At 37.2% G+C, this 21,623-nt stretch overlaps 1 protein-coding gene and 1 pseudogene across 1 annotated transcript in view; both read left to right on the top strand.

Moving 5' to 3' along the window:
- Positions 1–21,623, top strand: part of LOC142352206 (uncharacterized) — a 354,267-nt gene that overhangs the window by 299,761 nt on the left and 32,883 nt on the right. The gene's annotated exons all lie outside the window — the stretch shown is intronic.
- LOC142352362 (sodium/potassium-transporting ATPase subunit alpha-1-like) overlaps positions 1–21,623 on the top strand; it is a 32,775-nt pseudogene that overhangs the window by 5,227 nt on the left and 5,925 nt on the right.

The following is a 21,623-nucleotide window of genomic DNA, read 5'->3' as shown; positions in this document are numbered from 1 at the left end:
TATAGATCACGTGACTTTGCTCGAAGTAACAGAACCTCTGGCGTTTATCGAGAACCTTGAGATGTTAAGCTAGAATTTTGAAGGTGTCGAGATACTAAGTCAGAGTTTTGATTTATGCAGAATCGCATAACCTTGCTGAAAAAACACAAATTGGACGTTTCAAAGTGACGGAATTTTATGGAAGTCAACTTCTGGCAATGTTTATTGTAACTTTCTGGCAGTGTAGACTTTCGGCATTTATAAACATGCACGTGCGTGTTATAACATAGTAATTCATTGCAGGGTGGCTTTGAGGTCATAATGCAGATGTGTGCTTACATCATGGAATCTTCATCAACTACAAAAGGATCAACAAACCTTCGTCGAATGTCGAGACGAGATCGTGAAAAACTGGCAATTGTGCACAAGAAATTCGTGAGCTATGGCGAGACAGTTTTTAGCAATGGCACGAAAAGTGCTGGACGTTCAGAGGTTTAAAGCCACTCATAACTTCTATGACGTGAAGGCAGCTATGGACGGCAAGACGCAACTGCCCCGCGATGGGTTCTGTTTTGTTGGCATGATTTCTTATTCGCGTGATGGAATCGAGGGAGCTGACAAGTTGGTGAAGCAATTGAAGCAGGCCGACATCAAAGTTGTCATGGTATCAAGTGAGTTATGTTTAATTGCTCTTGAACGAATTTCACAGCAATTATTGTAAACGTGTTAGTCTTTTTACGACTCGAAGAGGAGTATTGAGATTCTACAGGTTTTTTTAAGCAGGAAAACAGGTTTGTTCATGACTTGAATTTTGACTTCTTTCTGTTCGAGCATTAACCTCCGTTTTTGATTGTTGACTTCTGTTTGCGAACATTGGACTTTAACAGTAGCTTCGTTTCTAATGTATAGTAATTAATAGCCGCTCAGCGATAGCTGGGGCTATTATTGGCCTTCTCTTGGTTTTTTACGACTCGAAGAGGAGTATTGGTTTTCTTAAGGTTTTTTTTTTCACCGGAAGTACTATTCGTTCAGACCATGTTTTGACCTAAAAGCGAAAGCGAGTAAAATTGCAGTGTGAACTAATTTTTTTCTGAGCGAGAGAAGTTTTTTGATCATGCGCTGCGTTTAGTGAATGACTTTTTGACATTGAAAAGTAGTTTTTGACTGAATGGCACATATAGATAACCGTTTTTAGCCGTTTTTTCGTCTAAGTGGCCTAGTTTTTTTGCTTGTAATTTGGTTTTTTGTAGAAATAATTTTTAATCGATGCTATGTTGAAATGTAAACCCCGGAAATTGATAGCACAGTATTTTGCATAGCCTGAAATTGCGTTTCAAATGCGAAATTGGCACATATTTCTTGATTTTTTAGTTAATTTTTGGCTGTTTTTTCTATTAATTTCTTCATTTTTGGATCTTTTAGCTGTTTTTTGTCAAAAATCAGTTAATATGGCAACTTCCCTTTGATAATTCATATACTCAATGCCTCTTTCTACCTCGATGTAATTTTGTTTCATAAAATTGTACATTTACTAATCCGATTTTCGTAGTTTTTTGTCAATTTTTTTCCGTTTTTTGTTTGTATTTTGCTTTTAATTACTAGAAATAGTATTTTGGGGAACACGAGGGACTTTAATTTTGTTTCAATAAAAATTCAATCAATTTTTGGTGTTAAGTTTTTGAAAAAATAGATAATTTTTCATAAATGCAGTCTTAAATATTTTTTGACCACTTCTTTGCAAATTGTTTCCTTGTTTCGCATGTCTGAATTCTGCTTCTTCTTGTTTTATTCTCTTCAGCAAGTTGGATTTTTGTCTCGAATGACTCGTTGTCTTTTCTATGTCTCGAATGCTGATCAATGAAATGTACTCGTTTTTCTTGATTTTTTTAAATTTGATTTTTAACTTTCAAAAATCAAGAATTGGTCTTTTTGTTACGGTGTTCCTAGCATTGTGTCCATATTCTTCACATTCTTGTTTGTATCATTCTAGTTTGATCCTGGCTTCTACTTTTATATTCGTTATATTGATTTTTTCAGTGGTTAAAAAATTGAATGAATTCAGCTTTTTCTTAGATCTTGGTTTCTTCGGTTTGCAATTGATTTAATTCAAAATAAGGCAGTATTGGGAGTTTGCTCGAAAGTCTTTTCCAACATTTCTACTTATTACTATTCATTGCAACTTTCTTCCGGGCTTGGTATTGTTTTTAGACGATTTTTTGCCTTTGAATATTATTCTGTTGCTTTTGTTTTTCTGATTAATTTATTTTTTGAATTAGTATGAAATCATGTTGTCTAGCATATATACAACAAGGAAGAATCATTTATTTTTTGTCTTAATTGCCGTGATTAGAAATCTAATTGTAGTGGTTCTCTGATTCTTAAGTTTGAGCACTCTTTTTTGAATAATTTTGACTTTCCTGTCTTTTTTGAAAAGTTTTTATCTGCCGTTTGCTTTCGCGATCTTTTTGAGCTTAGAATCAATAATTATCTGAGGGTAATTGATGGCCCTGTCAGCTTTGTCAGGCTATCAGTTTTCTAACTATTCTAAAAATTTCAGACTTTTTTAACTTTACCAAACGTTTTCAATAATAAAATTTTGCTGCATTTTCTTTCTCTTGGTGACAGTGGTTTAAATTTCACCGATTTTTAGATCAGACCAGGGGAGGTAATGAGTTAATGGTTTAATACAAAAGGTAATGGCTTCAGCTTTTTGTGAGGTTTTGGTGCTTCGAGTCGCTTCCGGAATTCTTCCGGCTATGTTTTTTTATTTCGTCATGATTTTTGTTACGACCATATGACGTCACAGCTACTTTTTGTTCATTCGTTCATGCAATTTCAACTGAATTGCATGTGTGACGTCATTTTTCGCTCTTAGTGGAGCGAGTTTTTTGTTCATGCGCGTGATTAAGTTTTTGGTCACACTTGACTTACCTCACTCTCAAAAATGACTTCCTCTCTTTGAAATTGACTTTTATTTACTTTAATTGAAAGAGATAAGGTCAAATGGGTGTGTGTCACTCTAAATGAAGGTTGTTTGAGATCAGCTAAAAGAGGCAGCAATAACCTATACATATTTTTAATCAAAATATAACATATCCGCCTTCAATGAAAAGACGAATTTTTTTGGTCTGTCTTTTTTACTGTTTTTTTAGACTGCCGATCTACGAGTCTATTGCGGCTATTTTCTGGCAATCTGCCAGCTATGTCTAGGAACTGCTGGTAATGTTCAAGGTGAAGAGGTCATTTTAAGATTTTTTGTTCCTATTTAAGTCACCCCTAATTATCTAAACTATACCGCACCCCCCCCCCCCCCAAACTAACCCTCCCTTCACCTAACTACCCCCCACCTCCCCCCCCCCAACTACCCCAGCACTACCCGCCTCCCCAAACTATCTTCCCACCCACCGCACCTAGCCCCCCCCCCCCCCCCCCCCCCACCGCACCTAAAAATTGTCGGCATTTTCAAAAACACTTTAATGTGGTTTGTTGGGCTACTTGTGTTTTTTTTCTCTAGTCTATTTTGATGTTCTGATTTCGGTAAGGTTAGGTTAGAGATTATAATGCACGACGATTCGAGTCGTTTCCGGTATTCTACCGGCTATGTTTTTATTCAAAATTCTTCGCTTGATCGTTTTTGCGCTTTTCTTCTAGAACATTCTTTGACTTCTCATGTGACTTTTTCACGCTTTGGTTCTTCATTTTTGAGTGATTTCTTTTGCTCTCACTCCGAAGTAAAGCTTGTTGCTTATATAAAATCGGTTGCAGCAAAGCAAAAATAAGGGTCTATTAGTCGATTGGGCAGTGCTTCTGGTTTTTAACCTGCTCTTAAAACAAAATTGGAAATTTTTTCAGTGCCGTGTTGTTCTGTTTTATTCAAGCAATATTTTGTTGGTACTTTTTTTCGTCAGATCGATTTGAAGTAAGCGTATACTTTAAATGATTTATCTTCTGCAACTTATCGGCGCTTATCGTTTTTTATCTTCGAATACGTCTGGGTTGTCTAGACTCCTATAAAGTGCAGCGTGGCAAGAAAACCAAGTTAGCAAAGAATATTCAATTAATCAATTGGTTTCATCGTCCGGTCTTTTTAGCGTGATCTTAACTTCAAATGATTTGAACTTCAAAATATTAACTTCAAATACCATGTCAACAAAGTGATCAGAATATGTACACAAATACACCTCAAATAGCCGAGAAATTAAAGTTGAAAAATTTTGACACAATTATCACAGACTTCCAGGTTGACTTTTTGCCCTCCAGTTCCTCTTTCTGCATGATCTATGTTGCTGCCAAAAAGAAGTTCAAGCAGGCGAATTAAGGTGGCCACAGGTTAACACTCAATAAAAACCACAAAAATTATTTTTTTTCAAGTTTTTCAAATTAAATCATTGTTTTAGTTAACAATGTATGCGCGCTAACAACATGATTTGAAACCCATATATTAGCCCTCGCCTACGTTTTTTGTGAACAAGCTACTGCAAAATTTTGGTGTTGATAATGGTTCGAGTATATATCAACCTTGATGACGGCGTGGAAATATTATTAGATTCTTATCGGGCTCAGAGAATTTGTATCTTAGTTTTAACCGCTAAGGCTTTTGCGGAGTTTTTAAATACACTTTTGCCTCTTTGGCAGTATCTTGGCTAAAAAAATTATCGCATCTGGTGGAAGTTGTTGAATGAGTTGACACATTATGCTAATATATCCGTCTTTCAGACGATGACAAACAGACTGCAGAGAAGTTCGCCCGAAAGTCAGGCTTGATTACAACAGGAGTTTTGTACAACAAAATGGACACGAAAATAAAACCGAACGATCTTCTCAACCAGAAGAAAGCGAACAACACTAACACTGACAACAAAGAACTTGAGAAGATTATTGAAGGTCGAAGAAAGTTAGTTAACTACGCTATATCGCGTGAGTATACCAGCATGGTGCTTACGGGGAAGGATATCAAATTCTTCCAGGATTTTGATAACTTTTTTGCCAACAGAATTCGGAGGAGTAAAAAGACGAAATTCGGACAAGATGCAGGTGCTCAACCCATTTTGGATAAACTGGTCAAGAATTTAACAGAAATTGTTGTAGCGCGAGTTTCGCCTGACAATAAGTACAAAATTGTTAGAATGCTCCAATCGCTCAAACACGTGACGGGCGCAACTGGCAGAAAATTGTCGGACGCTCAGATACTGAAGCGCGCTGACATTGGCTTCGCAACTGCGACGTCGCCTATGTTGACTAGAGAATGTGCTGATATATTAATCCATGGTGTCGGGGCAGTAAAAGTTAAGAGCTCTAATGAGAAGAAGGTTTCTGGTGAGTGGAAAAATATTCATCAATTTTGTCCATAGGTGCTTTTAAAAGAAAACTGTTCAATTTTGTACTGCTGCAGTCATACTTTTTGACTGCAATAATTTTGTGAAAGTTTAACGGGGTAATAAAATTGATTTTTCTGTTAGGGTGAAGCCTATTATTAAAATTTTCCTGGGATTATCAGGTTTTTGGGAAAATTTTATGCAAACTGTCTTGCGGACCCGCCGGGCATCCGAAATGGCTGTGCAAGGTCTTTCATTCAACAATTCCACTCAAATTCTAACCATTCGACTCACCGCTATTCTTAATAGTATCTTTTAATTGCTCTCGATTGAAATGTGAGCGTGTATGTAATATTTCTTTTGACCGTTTTGACTTCTCAAGAGCATTTTCGCCCATGACTTCTTTCCCTCGGCTGCTTTCTCATTCACAATTATAGGCAGCTGAACTCAACTGGCGGCTGCTTGATACTTAAAGTCAAATGAAACGTGCCCTAAAGTTGGTGTCATTTTTAATTGCTCTCAAACGAAGTTTAGCAATTATATTGGTCCTGTCGGTCTTTTTTAATGCGATTTTTTGCTTGACCGATTTTTCGTCGGACGCTTTTGACTTTTCGACCTCAAAAACGGGATAAACAGGTAGTGCCCAGTGGGCATTAAGTGCTCTTAGAGCCTTTCAGCTCTGTTTCAGCTCAAACTGTTTTGGAGACTTATACTTATGGTGTGAAGGGCGGTTCTTAGGGGTTGAAGAGACACCCCCACTGTTGACCCCCCCCCCCCCCACTATTACCCCCCACCGCGCTGTTGCCCCCCCCCCCACCCCACTGTTGTCCCCCTCGCTCCCTCCCCATCAGCCCCCCCCCCCCCCCCCCCCGATGCATCACCCCTCTCCCCGTGGCTGGAATGGTTCAACATTTTAACATCACGAATTTCAGCATTTTTTTTGACAAAACGTGCAATTTTTTTTCAATTTCTTTGACATTTATTTTTCATTTTCCAGGTCTTTCCAGATGCAGGGGCTAGAAAATGTCCATGGGGGTTTGATAATAAGTTAATAATAAAATTTTATTTGATAAGCTTTCAACTTTATAATATGACCAATTTTAGCGATTTTTTTCTATAAAAGTTGCATTTTTGAAAGTTTGTTCGTTTTTAGGTTTTTCCAGCTTCAAGAGCTACATAAGCTCCTCTGGGGTTTGATTATAGGTTACTTCATAGCTTCTAGATGTCATGGAATGTTTTTCAAGATTTAAATATCCGCAATTTTTTTTAAAATATATTTGCATTTTTTACAAGTTTGTTTCAATCTTTTTGAATTTTTTATAATTTTTCCCGGCACCAGGGTCCTAGGGGCCTCCTCCAAGTTTTGTTGACAAGCTGCTGCCTAGTTTCTGTAGTTAATGGATTGGATATCAGTATTTTAATGACTCCAGCTTTTCCATTTTTCTCCGAGTTTATGGATCTTTATGAGCCAGTGAAACTACTTAAAGCTTAAAATAGGGATACTGGATATCCCCTTGAGACAATAAAATGGTTTTGAAGATTTTAATATCTTAACTTTTAGCAAGATTTAGTTCAAATTTGCAACTGTTTTCAAAATTTTGAATTGTTCTGTCCTCTTCTGAGTTTAACGATCATTACTGGCCAACGAAGATTTTCAAGTCTTGCAGATGGGTTAATTGACATAACTCCAAAGATAAAAAAATTGTTTCGAACATTTTCACTGCAAAATCTGGAAGCTTTTTAAAATTAAAAATTGCAGCGTCGAATCAAGCTAAAGTTAGACTCAATAAACCGTGGCTAGATACTGACGAAGCCAACCGGTCACCGGTTGTTTGAGAGCAATTCGCCCGACGATAGTCGGTTATGTCGGTTAGCCTAATTGTTGTGATAAACTTATTAATTAGTCTCCATGTGCACCCGGGAGGCTATTTAGTTTCGTTTCAGCTTCTGATTGCAATTATTTACTGGATCAATAGAGGCCGGACATTCTTTGGGTAGCCCCAGTTATAGGGGATTTCAGATTCCGGCGGAAGGTATTCTTTTGCGATAATTGCTGCAGTTTATCACTATTTTGGAAAAGCAGTGCGTCAGTGACTGCCTTCACAATACACCATTTAAAAACATTTGGACTGAGAGTTCTTTCCAATTGCTTTGTTGACATAATTCAAAGGACGCACATTCACCATTCATAAGTTAGTCCCTGTATTCAGTTAAACATTTGGCGTGAGGTTTCTCCGCATCTGTTTGACTGATTTGCTATTTTTTTTCTTTACATAGCTTCGAGTAACTCTGCAAGATGTCGAGACGAACTAAAAAGCAAGATACTGATTTGATTGAGAAACTTATGCCCTGTATAAGAGACAACTGCCCCGTTCAAACAAAAGTATTTGTTCCCTCGAGCTTCGATTGTTCTCCAACGTTTCTTTGCGGATTTTGCGCTGCCAGCATTAAAAGTGACAATCAAAAGACATACTCCTCAGCTGTTGCAAATTCAATTAGAAATGAACAGCAAACTCGAGCTACATTATTCGCTGAGGTTCAGCAGGAACAGGCACGCAAGGATGCAAAAAAAATGAACCTCGTAGTGAAAGGAACCAAACCGTCAGATTTAAAAACAGACGCGTCTCTGGTCCAAGAGCTAGCTAAAACGCTGGATGTCAAAATCGAAGCACATGACGTGGAACTGAAAAGAATAGGAAAACCCCAAGAGTCAACCGGGCATCAGTTGCTGTTACTCAAATTTAGGGAGCAGATGAAAAGGAAAGAGTTTCTACGAAAATCTGGCAATCTACGTAAATGTCCCAATTTCTCGAGTATTTATGTATCGCCGGATTTAACTCGAGCGGAAAGCGTGCAACAATATAACCTGCGAATTGAAAAACGACAATTAGAGAGTCAAAATCCTGGAAATACGTACAGAATAAGATGGGGCCGAGTTTGCGAAGAGAAATGACTACATTTTCAGTGCTCGCCCTCTACTTCCATACTTCTCATGAATGTGCAGAGTATCCTATCCATTGAGAAACGGCTATCATTTTGTAGCTATATGTCTATGCTATCTCCTGCAATTGCTTGTCTCACTGAAACTTGGCTTGAAGAATCGGTTAACGATAGTGCTGTTTTTATTGGCAATCCGTACTCTGTAATTGTGCGATCAGATCGGACCCATGGTCATCACGGAGGAATCCTCATTGCATTTCACAACAATTTCTTGAAAGATATCGAAATCAAATATTCCTCAAAATCCGAAAATGATTGCGTCGTGTTGTTTACATACCCGAGCATAACCTTTTGTGTTGTTCTCTTCTACCTTCCCCCACGTGGCTCACAGTTTTATGTCAAACCAATTGTCGCAGAACTCAGAATTCGCGCTATCATGAGTGAAGTAGAAAACAAATTACAATTGAAAAGCTCAGATTCGATACAGTGGCTAATTTTAGGAGATTTTAATTACCCGAGCGTACAGTGGGAATGTATGTCATCGGCACACTCGGACGAGCAGACTCTCCTGGAATTCATAACCGAGCAGTTATTTTTTACGCAAATAATTGACCAATCCACTCATAGAGCTGGAAACATTTTAGACCTTGTATTTTGCTCCCATCCAGATGATTGGGATTTTGTTATCAAAGAGTCAAGTTGCTCTGATCATAATCTTATATTTCTGACTTTTGAAGGTATTCGATTAAATTATTGCTCATCGAGTGCGTTTTCTTTATCTTCATTCGATGCAAAGTCTTTTATTCAAAATCTTCCAATCACAAAGTCACTAGCATACGATTGCCACAATTCACATCCAGCATTTATCTCTAGATGCTACAAGCTCTTGGAAAGAGCCCTTCAGCTAAGTGTCAATATGAAACGCAAGAAAAGGATTGATGCACCGTTTTTTTATTCTTCGGCAACGATGCACTGTTTGAACAAATTGCACTCTGCGAGAAGAGGTAAAAAGAGTAACGTTCAAAGCCTTGAAAGCGAATTAACAATTTTAATAGACATGGATAAGCAAGTGTTTCTTAACAGTGTTCAGAATTTCAGTACCAATGACGCGTTTTCCTTGCTTAAAAAGTTGAATGGCAATAGCTGTCTGCCTGGTAAAGTTTTTTACAATGACTTAGCGGCTTCGAATGATTTTGATAAAGCCAATTTATTCAACCGTTACTTTAGTTCGGTCTTCCAACCTAAGGCTACCTTCTCCACTGAGGATTTACCTTTTGGAAAATTGGTCAAGCTCTCGGAAGTTGAATTTAGCTTGAACGACATTCAGATCTTGCTAGCGAAAGTGCCCGATAGTTTTATAGCAGCTTGTGACGGGGTACCACCAACTATCTTGAATAAAGCAGCTGATACATTGTCCACGTTACTGTACCTTGTTTTTTCGTACGTTGTTAGAACTCAAAAATGGCCTGATACTTGGAAGTGCGCCTTTGTCACACCAGTTTTTAAAAAGGGATCAAGAGCAAATGTTGAAAATTACCGACCGATATCTATACTTCCACGGATTTCTCTTATCTTCGAAAAGCTTCTCTTTATGTACATATACGGAAAAATCAAGGACTTTCTTAATGCAAGGCAGCATGGTTTTCGTAAGAAACATTCTACGGTGACGCAATTTGTCCTTTTTCTACACGAATTGTATTTGAATTTTGACGAGAATGTGGAACAAGTTGTTGTGTATTTAGACTTTTGCAAAGCGTTTGACTCTGTCGATCATTCCTGTCTGCTATTTAAAGTAGCATCTTTTGGGTTTGACAAAGATTTCGTGGCATTGCTCTCATCTTACTTAGAATGTAGAAGACAAAGAGTTAAAGTTGGGAACAGCCTCTCAGACGTCTCGGATGTCAGCAGTGGCGTGCCGCAGGGGAGCGTATTGGGGCCTATCTTGTTCCTAATTTATATCGATGATATGCTTGATATCCCTGAATTTTCTAATGTATATTGCTTTGCTGATGACACAAAACTAGTTTGCAGCGAAGACTCTTGCCTACGCGCAGTTCAAAGTGATTTACACGCGCTAAGATTATGGTCTTATTGCAATTCTATTAACTTCAATGCTATCAAATGTGGTTATCTTCATTTCAGCCTGACTTCTACCGATTCCTTATGTATTGGAAGCGACAATATATCTCGAGTTGACCAGATTACAGATTTGGGCATTGAAGTGTCGAGCACATTAAAGTGGAGCTATCATGTTAGAATTAAACTCGTGAAAGCTCGAAGAGCTCTAAATTATTTGAAACATAGCGTTCCATACGGTCTTCCCTCTGGTGTTAAGTTTAATTTATACAAAGCATGCGTTCTATCAGTATTGTTATATGGCTACCCTGCCTGGTACCCGGACATTATCCATATGCGTAGGTTAGAACTCTTGAACCTACAAGGTCTTAGGTGGTGCTTTGGACCGGGTGACTATGCTGGCTTGTTGATTACATCGAATTCCCTGCCAGTTGCCTATCAGCTGATTGAGAGTGATTTACGTTTCTTCTCTGCTGTAATGAGCGAACAAAATTGTCTAAGTTTTAACGATTTCTTCACAATTGAGACAAAGAGTGTAAATACTCGTAATATGGACCTGGAACGCTTAGTCGTCTCGCGAGCAAGAAAACGTATTACAGAGAAGTCCTTCTTCTTCCGAGTGCAAAGAGTGGTCAATGACACTGCTGATCTTCTGAATGTCGGTATAAGCAGCTTCAAATCGAAAAACCCATGTCAAGATCTTATACATAATTGTCTTTTGAACTTAACAAAAACGAAATATGACATCAATAATACGTGTACTTGGGCTTTAAAATGTAGATGTAGTGTTTGCGCAGGATAGGCTTTATTTTAATGTTTTAGTTCATTCTTTTTTGTAATTATTAACCTTATTTTCTTTTGACATGTTAACAATGCTCACTCTATTTATGATACTGTAATATCCTATCAAAGGTAATAGAAGTCTTTTACTACTACTACTACTACTACTAATAGCTGCAAATGCTGATCAAACTGCTATTGGATTTGGTTATTTTTAACTCGACGAGGAGTATTGACTTTCTTGAGGTTTTTAAAGCGGAAGTATCATTTGTTTAAGCGGCATTTTGACCTGAATCCAAATTTGCCGTGTGAACTAATTTTCGCTGCGCAAGAGAAGTGTTTTGTTTAAGAGGCCCGAAGCGATAGCGGCTGTTATTGGCGGCATCCTTTTTTTTAATTCTTTGTCTCCATCGATGATTCTTGCGAGCTGACTTCTTGGAATTAACTTTTTCAATTTCAATGATTTCTGCTGCTTTGCAGTAAAAATTTGTGTGCGTGACGTCATTTGTTCTGCTTTCAGGTCAATTGCGTGACTTACCTCACACAAAAAAATGACTTCTGCACTTGCTTAATGAACTTTAAATTTTATGAGTATTTACTTGCTAAAGGTCAATAGTGTGCATCTAAGTATTGCCAAACGTATATGCCCTAATTCTTGAGTATTAGAGTCTTGAGTTCTTGATTTCGAATGTTAATTTAGAAAAAAGCTGCATTAGGGCTTTTCCCTTATAGAGCGTATGTCTCATAAAAATGACAGTCCGAATCTGACCAAAAAGTCTAGTGATCTATTAATGGACTGGTGGTCAATCTGTCTATCTTATTTCTTTAGTTGTTTCAATTCCGTGGAAGACCACAAGCATCTATCGGGGCTATTTTCCGGCAATCTACCGGCTATGGTTATGCGTTCCATTGAGTTAATGATAGAAACAAGCGCATTCATAGAAGCTTTTGTCGTCCTTTTTGCTAAATTCTTTCGCTTCTAGTCTGTTTTAATTGCTTTCGAATAAAGTTTGAACAAATTATGGCAGACTTGTCTTGTGGAAAATTCTTGACGCTTTTGCGCTTTTGTTGTTGAATATTCGTTGATTTCTTGAGTGACTTTTTCACATTTTAGTTCTTCCTTTTTGAGTGATCTAAGCTGCTCTTATTCTGAAATAAAGTTTACTGGTTAAGGGATTGTGACCGAAAGGAAATCAAAGCCTTTGTAGCTGAGTGGTCAAGATGTCAGGCTGTCAATCAGGAGGTCGGGATTGGATCCCCTGTGGGAAATTTTTTTGCATCCACAAATCGTTAAGCTATAACCCTCTAAATTAAACTGCACCGTCTCGATCGAGAGCAATTCATCCGACGTTAGTAGGTTTTTTCGAGAAACGTTTTTTGATTAGACGCTGCATCAATATTTGACCATTTAGAATTGAAAATGCTGTTTCTGAGACTGAGAATGTGGTTCAAGTAAGTGCAAAAGTGGCTCTTGTTTCTATTTTCCTGGATTTCAATTTTTTTTCACACTCTCTGAGCGGAATTTTTTAAGCAGTGTATTTGGCAACTTAGCTTAGACAATTCATGAATTGCGTGTCAGTTTTTGACGTAATGTGTTTTTATCGAAGTGTATACATAGTAACCTGATTTTGGCTGTTTTTCCATCTTAATTTTTTCGCTCTCAAACAAGGTTTTCATTCGCTCTCAAAGGAAGCAATTATTGTAAGCTCATGTCTTAAGCAAAATTTTTTTGAAGCTTTCGCGCTTTTGTTTTAGAAAATATTTTTTGACTTTTTTATTGTGCTTTAGTTCTTCATTTTTTAGTGATCTAATCTGCTCTAGTTCTGAAGTAAAGTTCGTTGGTTAAGGGGACTGATAAGAAATTGAAGCCTTGTAGCTGAGTGCTTAACATGTCAGGCTGCCAATTTGGAGGTCCGGGTTCCATCGCCTGTGAGGAAACTTTTTGTCTGCACCCATAAAACGTTTCTACGCTATGCCCGCTCTAATTTAAATTGCACCCGTCTGTCGTTGAACACTAGTTCATCCGACTTTTATCGGTTTATTTTACTTGTAGAAAATTTTTTTAGATGCTGCATCTATATTTGACCATTTAGATAGGAAATAGTTCCTTTTCAGAGACTAATAATTGCGGTTAAAGTGCAAAAGTGGCTCATGTTTCTATTCTCCGGTTATTTCTGGCTTTCAATGATTTTCACAATCTCTGAGCGGACTTTTTTTAAGCAGTGTATGTGGCAACTTAACTTTGACCATTCGTGAATTGCTTGTCGCTGTTTTTTTGTTGAACCGTTTTGAGGTTTCGTCACCAAAATCAAGATATTCAAGTAGCTACAGGGGAGCATTAAGTTCTCTAATTGTCTTTCGACGCACTAGATTCTAATTATGATAATCACTGGAACTTGAGAGACATTAATTCATGATGCGAAGGAAGGTGTTATGCGGGTTTTGAGGCCAGGTACTGAATTGTTGAGGCCAGTTCCTTCGTCAATTATTTGTTCAGCTGGTTTTTTGAGCTTTTCAGTCTTCAGATAAGCAGTCTTGGGTTTCTTCCAAGATACCAGGTTTATACCAGGTCAATACAAGTTTTCGTGCTGTTAATTTTCACTGAGTGTATTTTTCAAAGTTTTGTCGAGCTTGAATATTAGCGTCTCTTTTGTATGGTTTCTGACTGACTTCGTAATTGTTTTTTTTTTCGTTGTCCAATAATGTCAATGAAGATTTTTCTCGTTATAAAGGTTTAATTTTTGACCCAAGCTTTTAACTGGTAAAGAATCGTTTCTTCAGAGACAAGATGTTGGAAAGGGTTAAAATTAAGGTTTTGAGTATTTTTGTATGGTAATGTTACGTAATGGTCAGTTGAAATCGGCTTTTGGCTCATTTGTTATGGAATTTTGTTTCAATTGCGTTCGTGTCTTAAATTTTCTTTTTTTTAGTTTGAGTTTTGCTCTTTATTTTTTTATCGCTCTCAACATAATTTCTCTCCCAAATGGATTTCTGCTTATCCGACTGCAGCTAATGGAAATAACTTAACTCATACAATTGCTTTTAAATGAAAAAATCTTGGCAATTAGCTAGAAACTGTCCTTCGGTCTATTTTTTTAATTGCTGCAGTTTGACGCAACTATTGAAAACGTATGTCTTCCCATTTTCTTGAACATTTCCTTCTTGTGAGTTTTTCACGGTTGACTTCATTTTTTGCTTGAACTGAATTGCTCTTATTATGTGCGTTGCAAAAATGGCGATTGAATGCTAGCAGAGCATACGGACCTAATAGCTGACTGGTAATTGGTGCAGTTGACACGGAGGAGGTCAGGATTTCGCACCCCTCGCTAGTCGAATTTTGTTTGCACCCGTAAAAAAGTTTTTTTTTGTTACAGCACCTCTGAATTAAATGGCGCAACTTGTTCGGGAGCAATTTTTCCGAGTTTAGCCGCCGTCAGCCTCTCAACGGCTATTATTTTGAATTCTTTCACGCATTCAATGACGCAATGTGGTGAATACTGTCAAAGTCAAAAGAGACGGGATAAACCAATAAAGCCCGGTGATTAAGTCATTGAAAATTAGGTTATCAAAGTTAGTGTTTGCTAGCTGACATTGGCATTAAGTTTATTAGCTTTCAGTTTAGAAGCTGAATTAAGTATAGTTTTAGAATCCAACTGACTGACACTGCATGCCAAGACCCCTTTTTGCCACTGAAAAAATCGGTAAATTTATCTCTTTTTTCCTGTTTCAATCCCGATGTACATCAAGCGCGTCAACGGTGGCTTTTTTCCGGCAATCTGCCGGCTCTGTTTTCATTTGCTTCTTGAGACTACAAGTCGAAAGAAGCTATCGCAGCTTATTTCCTGGCAATCCACCAGCTATGTTTTTGTCTTCAAGTCTTAATGGTGGTGTAAAGTAGTCTCTAACGACGTCATTTGAAGCATCAGGATAAACTTCTCATTCGCCCTCATCTTTCCGCCAGACTACCCCCCCCCCCCCGACTGAATCAAGCTGCAGTAGACCAGCTACCACTAGTCGTTCGAGCGCAATTCTTCCGATGATAGTTGTTTTTGTGAAGTAAATGTGAAAATTGAATTAGGTGGTCCACACGAGTCTGGATTTGGCAGCAGCGGTGGTCGAAAGGGGGGATCGAAGGACAAAGCAAGAGACGTGAGTGAAAGCAGTAAAGGATGCAAAAAGAGACAAAAAGAAATTGAACAAAATGCACAGAATCGGAATGAAGAAAACAAAGACACATTATCAGGATTAGCTGCTATTGTCGCTTCCATTGAAGCCAGTCGATCGATGTATGATAACATGAAAAAGCTCACATCCTATTTAATTATCGGAAAAGTGCCTCAATTGATGGCATACTTTTTCTTCATTTGTTTTAAAATTCCGGAACCTCTGGACTTCACCCAGTTCTTTGTGCTCGACTGGATTATGTTTCCGCTGCCAGCCCTGAGTATAATGTGCGAGAGAGCGGAGGGCAAAGTTATGAATCAAAAGCCACGTGATCGAAAACTGGATCGCTTCACAGGACGTCAGATGTTCTTTGTGAGCTTTATCAATGGAATGTGGCACGCAGCTGTCATGTTTGCATTTTACATTGTGGTCATGAATTCACAAGGGTGGTTCGGAAATCACTTATTTGGTGAGTCTAAATGAGTTCTGGTTTCCTGCTTGTTTAATTGCTCTTGAATGAGAAGCAATTATTGTAAACGTGTGTGTCTTTTCTATGCAAAATTTTCGCTTGACCGCTTTGTGACTTTTCGAGTGACTTTTACGCCCTTGACTTTTTGCGTTTCGCGTGATCTAAGGTTCTCTCCCATTCACAATTTCAGGCAGCTGAACTCAATTGGGGGCAATTTAATACTAAAAGTCAAATGATAAGTGCGCCGACTTCTAATGAGGTTAATTGAAGCCCCCATGCATGCCTCCCCTTGAAGAGGATTGTTTCTGTTTACAGTCTTTTTAGCTAAAGCAAATTTGTTTACGTTTTGAACTTCTTTCTTTTCTAACATTGACGACTGTTTTCTAATATGAGGTATTGACATAAAGATGTCTGTCTAATCTTATGGGTTTGTTTCTAATCTACTTAGGTAGTATACTCTAATAACATTCAAGGCAAAAGGTTAGCTTAAAGAGCCTTGCCCCTTAACAGACTCTCCCTAGCCAAAACATAGTGACCTCCTGCACCCTCTTCTACTCACCCCTCCCTGTCCTCTTCTCTAGAATGTTTTTCTTTTTGTCCATTTTTTTTTATTTTGACCCTATCGCTTTTGTAATGCACTGTTGACTCCACAATTTTCTGTGCTGGAGTCTTTGAGTCGGTTCTCGTATTCTACCTGTTGTTTTTATGCATTTTTTGTCTGCCGAAATTTTCATCTGACCAATAAACCATTTAACGACTAATTTTTAATTGCTCTCCATCGAAATTTGTGTCAATTATATTGCCCTGCTGACAATCTTTTGTATTCCGACTTTTTCTTTGATCTACGAATTTCGAGACTTGTCTTCAGAAATTGGATATGCTGGTAAAACCCAAATAATTAAGGGCCGTCAGTTGGTTTTATACAATTCACAGAATTTGAATTAAAATGCTTCGCTGTCTCTAAAATGCTGCGCTAGCCGCGGAGCGATAGCGGCTATTACTGGGGACATCGTTTTTTTTTTACGAATCAAAGAATTTGAATTGTATTGGGGCGCTATCTTTATTTTTAAGATAGATCTCTGCACACATTTTCATGATTTTTGAAGTCAAATTGGAGTAGTGATTTTGGTCACGCCGAAACAGGAAATGGAGCGAAAAAGCGAGTGGTTTTCCGGCATGAAATTTTTTCGCTCTAATTTTAAAGTCGAGTTAGAAAACGGCGTCTGAACAAAAATTCTAGTGGTTTTTTGTTCACTTGCGGCAATTTCACTTTGATTTTTACTGTTTTCAATTTTTTGGAATGGATTTTTTTCTAAATGGCTTTCCCAATCCATCAATAGTTCAATATAGGCCTAGTTTTTTGTTTGAAACAAATTTCTTACTCTCGCTAGTGGTTATTTGTTCATGTTGCATTTTGACATTGATTTTCGGTTTTTTTGATTGTTTTTGACTCTTATTGATCTGGTTTTTTGCATCCAATCATAGTCCGTTCTAGGTCTAGTTTTCTGTTTAGTCAATGAAAATTCTTTGAATTGTATGTCAGGACTTGTCCTGCAATATTTTTTAATTCGGCGTCTCCATCGATGATTCTTGCGACCATTGACTTTTTCATTGACTTGAATTTCAGTGACTTCTACTGCTTGAAGTTAAATTTTTTGTGCCTGACGTCATTTGGATTGCTTTTAGGTCAATTGCGTGATTTACCTCAAAAATGACTTCTGAACTCACTTAATGAACTTTAAATTTTATGAGCATTTACTTGTTGAAGATCAATAGTGTTCATCTAAGTAGTGTTCTTTAGTTCTTTCACTTCCATGAAAGGCCACAAGCGTCTATCGCGGCCATTTTCCGGCAATATGCCAGCTACGTTTATTGATCTGTTCACATTTCTATTCAACATTTTGTTGTGAATGAGAAGTAAAATTAGAGTAGTGGTTTTAGTCACGCTGGAGCAGTAAATGGAGCAAAAAGCGGGGAGTTTTACTACGTGAAATTCGTTCTGCTTTTTTAATGGAATAATGAAAAGAGCATTTGAACTAGAGCAGTTTCCTTTTGGAATTTTTCTCGTCGAATTTGTCTTCTGCTTTAACGTTTTGATCATGATTTTTTTTGGATTGTTTTTATTTGCTCTCGAATGAGAAGTAATTGTAAACGTGTGTCTTTTTATGCAAATTTTTTGCTTGACCGTTTTGCGCTTTTCTTCTAGAACAATCTTTGACTTCTCAAGTGACTTTTGCACGCACTTCTTGATTTCAATTGCTCACTCCGATATAAAGTTTGTTGTTCAAACGAAACCGATTGTTAGAGAATTGATAACTAGGACTTAATAGCCGATTGGTTAATACCTCCTTCGAGGTGATGGAATTGGACTCAAGAGGTCGAGGTTTGAATCCTATCTTCGGCTGATATTTTCGCACCCATAAAGAAAAAGTTATCTACAGTACAGCCCCTGAATTAAATTCCGCCACCTGCCATTCGAAAGTAATTTTTCTGACATTTATCGATTTGTGCAAAAGGTGAAAAATTTGTTCCGAGGGTGCAGATTTTTTATCCACGTAAGGCTATTTGTCTTCTGCTTTAACTGTTTTGATCACGATTTTTCGGATATTAGGTGAAAAATTTGTTCTAAATTTGATTTTTTTGTTTTTGAATTCTTCAAAGGGCAGCTGACAATTTGTTGCTTACACTATTTTCTTCCACAAAATATTGATGATACTGAGTTTTGTAAATTTTTGATTTGTTTAGTTGTTCTTTCTCCGTATTACTAATGACTGGTCTCGCTAAGGCATAATTCTTTTTATTTAACGGTTTCAATTTATATCAACGTTTTCAGCGACCTTGACACTGCTTTTCTGTCCAAAGTATTGTTCATTTTTAATACTTAATTTCAGTAATGGTAGTCTCACTGGCGCACTGTTCAGGCGCAATTGAAGTTTTTAATTGTATAATTTTATATCTTTGAAACATGTTTTTTCAGCACATTTGACACCATTTGTTTTAAAAAATATCGTTATTTTGTCTGTTTTCAAAGTTCTTTTTGTTTAGCTGTCAGTTAGTGTCATTCATGAGTGTTCTGATTGTTTCTCAATTAGTTTTAAGTAAATGTATTTTTTGTTTTAATTTCGTGTATAATGGCTTCAACGACTTCGACATGATTTTTTGAAAAATATCCGATTTCCAGTTTTGCATGCTTGTATATAATGGTCTTTTTATAGCTGCGGTGCTCTTGGTTTTAACAATTCAAAGAATTTGAATTGTGTTGGGGCGCTGTCTTTTTTTAAAGCTTTGTTCACACATTTTCATGATTTTTGAAGTCAAATGGGAGTAGTGATTTTGATCACGCCGAAACTGGAAGTGGAGCGAAAAAGCGAGTGGCCTTGCGGCGCGAAATTGTTTCGCTCTAATTTAAAAATAGAGTGAGAAAACGGTGTTTGAACAGAAATTCGCTCTCGCTTGTGGTTTTTTGTTCACATGCGGCAATTTCACTTTGATTTTAACCTTTTTTTTTTCAATTTTTTGGATCGGATTTTTTTTCTAACTGGTTTTCCCAATCCATTCATAGTTCATTCAAGGCTTAGTTTTTTGTTTGAACCAAATTTCCATTTCTCGCTAGTTGTTTTTTGTTCATATGCGGTATTTTTTTAGTGATTTTTTGTTTTTTTATCTGTTTTTTTAGAAATGGTTTTTCCAATACACTCATAGTCCCTTCTAGGTCTAGTTTTTTGGTTAGTCAATGAATATTCTTTGAATTGTACGTCAGGATATGTCCTGCTATGATTTTTTGTTTCGTCGTCTGACGCTCTTTCCCGTTTTACATTTGTTCACACAGCAAAGCTGAAAAAGTCAATTTTTCTGAATGACTTCCTCCTCTCATTAACGGCTTTTGCGCGCGTGACGTCATTTCTCATTCCTAGCAAAGGTTTTAAGTTCATTCGCGTGATTAGATTTTGATCATACGTGACTTATCTCACTCAATAAAATTTGCACTTTAAAACTCTAAGTTTAATTTGAATTAGTTTAAGGTCAAAGGACCTCATATGTGCAGTAAAGGTCCCTAATAAAAGGCTTCTCCGGAATGAATTTTAACAAGCTTCATTATTTTATCGTTGATTGTTTTTGCCTGGCTTTTTGAGCGGTGTCTATTTTTTTCGATTTAGATCTGTATCTGTTTCTATCTCTATTATACGGCACACAAGTCTTCTTCCGCAACTATTCCGGCAATCTCTCATTAATGACAGATGTTATAGAGTCTCATTAATGACAGATGTTATAGAGTCTCTGATTGAAGAATATTGAAACTATTTCATAGTTTAAGATATTTGATGTTGTTCTGTATTTTGAGACGAGTTGCTTTCAACAAAATTTTTGAAAGTTCTTGGGAATTTATTTGGTCTACTGTCTCTTGGTCTCGGTTGTGACGGATCTCGTTGAATTTCTATTGGGTGTAGGTTGACCTCTTTGATTAATACAGCTTTAGCTGATGGCTGTTTTGAGGCCATTCTTTTGGAATTTAAAGTTAATGATTCTGTTGCTGCATTTGTGCCTTCTGCAACTCGATCCCTTTTCTGTATTAATATGCGTCCTAGTTAGTAATAAGGGTTTGATTTTTGATTAATTGCTCTTGAACGAAGTTCATAGCAATTTTTGTAAACGTGTGTGTCTTTTATGCAAAATTTGTGTGTGACAATTTTGACTTTTCGAGTGACTTTTACGCCCTCGACTTTTTTTTAGTTTCGTGTGATCTAAAATTCTCTCTCAATCAAAATTTCAAGCAGCTGAACTCAATTGGCGGCAATTTAATACAAAGTCAATTGAAAAGTGCGCCGCAACTGGTGCCAGTTTTTACTTAAAATCTTAATAGTGGTATATGTTAACCTCTAATGTGGTTATTTGAACTTCTTAGTCCCATTTAAGCCCCCCTCCCCCCGACTGAAGCAGGCTGCGATTGATTAGAGCTCCCATTAGTCGTCCGAGAGCAATTCTTCCGACTTCTAGTCGGTTATGTTTATGTATTCAAATAACTATTATGGCGCTCTTTTTCAAATCCTTCAATGCAATTGAATAATGCCAATTTTTCTGTTGTACATTTTCGTTTTTAATTTCTGTTCTGAAGAGCCAGTGTTTAAATAACTGAAGAGGCGGTGCATTAGTATAAACGTTTTCCTATCAAGATGTTTTTGGCTTTAATGAGTTTGATAACGCGTTTGTATAAAGTGTAAAAGACCACGTTTGTTTTGGGGTGTGCTTATTGACTTCCGAAAACTGCTTTTCTATTTAGAGTTTTACTCAGGTGTTGAGTTTGTTTCTTGGGATTGTAATTCAGAACTTGTTGTGCTTCTGTTTCCGTGAGGATTTTTGTTAAGACTATGTGACATCAGGTTCGCTGCAAATATGCTTTTTGTTCTGGCAATAGCGACTGAATTGCATGCGTTACATCTTTATCTCTAGTCAATCATTTTTTGTTCATTCGTGTGATTAATGGTTTGGTTGTACTTGACTAAGCTCACTCTCTAAAATGACCTCCTTACTCTCAAAGAGACTTTTGCTTACTTTCGTTGAATGAGATAAGGTCAACTGAGTGTATAGCAACTACGTGAAGTGATAATGAGTAATCAAAATGCAACATCTCAGCAATTATACTGAAATCATCTCAACATCTCAGTAAAAACTGAACTTTTGGTTTTCTCATTATCTTTCTGAGACTGCAGATCTACAAAAGCTATTGCGGCTATCTTCTGGCAATCTGCCAGCTATGTTGATTTTATGGATGAAATAGCTGTCTTGCTTGGACAGAAAAGGCAATGTTGCATCCTCAATGTTATACTATTCGTATAAATAAATGATATGTACACTATAGTACCAAAAAGCTACGTACGATATATACACTACAGCTCAATTTG

Source organism: Convolutriloba macropyga, chromosome 1 (genome assembly GCF_964194025.1).
Source record: "Convolutriloba macropyga chromosome 1, txConMacr16.3, whole genome shotgun sequence".
Lineage (NCBI taxonomy): Eukaryota > Metazoa > Xenacoelomorpha > Acoela > Convolutidae > Convolutriloba > Convolutriloba macropyga.
This window is presented reverse-complemented; position numbering and strand designations above follow the sequence as displayed.